The sequence below is a fragment of the Somniosus microcephalus genome, unplaced genomic scaffold (assembly GCF_052327205.1).
Source record: "Somniosus microcephalus isolate GS21.2 unplaced genomic scaffold, FLI_Smic_1.0 unresolved_chr4, whole genome shotgun sequence".
Lineage (NCBI taxonomy): Eukaryota > Metazoa > Chordata > Chondrichthyes > Squaliformes > Somniosidae > Somniosus > Somniosus microcephalus.
Genome location: NW_028225182.1, coordinates 5,914,959 through 5,917,206, shown reverse-complemented (window position 1 = coordinate 5,917,206; position 2,248 = coordinate 5,914,959). Strand labels below are relative to the sequence as shown.

Below are 2,248 nucleotides of genomic sequence, written 5' to 3'. Positions count from 1 at the left end.
AAGCTGACACCAATAAAAAAAAGTGGGTAACAACTCAATATAAAGGATGAGCTCACATATATCAGGGCCCGTGCAGTCTGCTCAACGTCAAGCCCCTCCTTTCTTAGTCAGAGACGTGAAAGGGAGTCAGAAGCCACAAACTTGAATTAAAGGCAGAAATACGAGTAACACTTACTTCCAAATCTTTTCACTGTAAATTAATTTCACTTTATTTCTCAGCTGATTGCGTTGAATCTGAAATTCAGCACAATGGGATTTTATGTTCACTACTGATTCTATTTTCTGTGCACGGTAGAAATAACCGGTCCTGTTAAATTTGACCAAAGCTCCCCAGATTCCTGGTGTCATCAGCAGTGACCATTTTTAAACCAGACTCCTAAAGTTCAGTGTGTATAATGAGATATGGGCAACGGTACAAATTATTGAACTATCGACTCTACCACTGTTAGCATTTCTTTCATTGTGCAAAAGAAGATTATTGGTTAATTAATGATGCTTTCCCGTGAAAGCAACATAAAGTTTATCAAAATGCTTTCGCCCAACGTGGGGTTCGAACTAACGAACATTGAAATTAAGAGTCTCACACTCTGGCAACTGAGCTCGCCGGGTCTGATCACTTTGAACGTCTTTGTCGCTGCTTGCAGCCAGGTGCCTGGTGGCTCCGCTCCAGGGGTGTAACTTGTCCTGCAAACACATGAACCAGGTTCTCCTGAATTCCAAGGTGTGTAAGAAAATCAAGCATCAAAAGCCCTTTCATTAACCACAGGGCTTCAGGCAATGTTCTGATCGCAAAGCGCTTTTAGACACAAAACTATGGCATCTTTCCAGCAATCTGAGAAGTAGAGTTCTCATCTTCAGTTTCTTCAGGTAATCCACTCCCCAGGTCATTACCTTCTTTATTCAGGGCTATGTGTAGAACCAAGTGCCAAGAGAGGACAGGTGGGCTGGCAATATCAGCAATCTTTATAAACCCAGTATATCCAGCTCTGTGCTGATAGTTTTTGGGACCGGATCCAGTTCTTCATCAATGATGACAGGTTCTGGTCTCGGAAACATCTGCTTGTCAATATCTCTTGCCGATTTCCCGGTGTTTCCCGATTCTGTCTGTCTCTCTGGCTCTGTTTATTCTATGTGTGGCCACCTGCAGGTTGACTTTGAACGAATAACTGTATTTGTGAATAGTAAAATTAAATACATGAGGGCATCAGGCGCTTCACTCCCTGACACTGGGGAAACAGTGAGACAGACTTTAGAGCAAGGGTCTGGTTATCGTGAAACAGCAAAGAAAATATTAATTACGGGATTATCCAAAAAAACGATGACCTCGACGTGATTTGAACACGCAGCCTTCTGATCTGGAGTCAAACACGGTACCGTTGCGCCACGAGCTCCACACTGCAACCAGCGATGTTTCTTTATATACATGTTCATCAAACACTGTTTCATTTCTCCTGCCTTGGATTAATGAACGGGCTTTACAATCCCCGCCCACTCGAGTCCCCCGGGTGTCAGACAGCATCAGAAGCAGCGCTCACCTGTCACTCACCGTCTCACGCCCGCTTTCACCACCTGCTGCTGGCTGACTGCAGCAAATCCAATTACACACACCGAGCCCCCACAATCATCACATCACAGGGAAATAAACTGGGAAACTGCCCAAAATATACAACTGGTCGAGCAGCTTCTGAAAAACAATTAAACTTGTGGCTGGAAGCAATATTCATAACTGCAAACAAGGCCGTGTAAAAATATAAACTGTGTGTGTGAGCCGAGGCCCTAAGCTCTGGAATTCCCTCCCTAAACATCTCCGCCTCTCTTTCCTCCTTTAAGCCGCTCCTTAAAATCTACCACTTTGACCAAGCTTTTGGTCACCTGTCCTAACATCTCCTTATGTGGATCGGTGTACAATTCTGTCTGATAATCGCTCCTGTGAAGCGCCTTTGGACGTTTTACTACTTTAAAGGTGCTACATAAATGCAAGTTGTTGTTGTTGTTATGTATATGTGTGTGGTGTTTATATATAAAATGGGTGTTTATAGAATGAGTACGATGCTGTGCACGTGTGTCAGTTGTAAATAGTGGTGAACGGTTATTTTTCAGACTGGAGGGAAATATACAGTGCTGTTCCCCAGGGGTCGGTATTAGGACCAATGCTCTTTCTCATATACATTAATTACCTGGACTTGGGTATACTGGGCATAATATCAAAGTCTGCAGATGACAGGAAACTCAGAACTGTCGTAAATAA

At 43.5% G+C, this 2,248-nt stretch overlaps 1 non-coding gene across 1 annotated transcript; it reads right to left on the bottom strand.

The window, feature by feature from the left end:
• Positions 1-1,319: 1,319 nt before the first annotated feature.
• Positions 1,320-1,391, bottom strand: trnaw-cca (transfer RNA tryptophan (anticodon CCA)). Its single transcript has one exon. It is a non-coding gene; the product is annotated as a tRNA-Trp (tRNA).
• Positions 1,392-2,248: the final 857 nt, after the last annotated feature.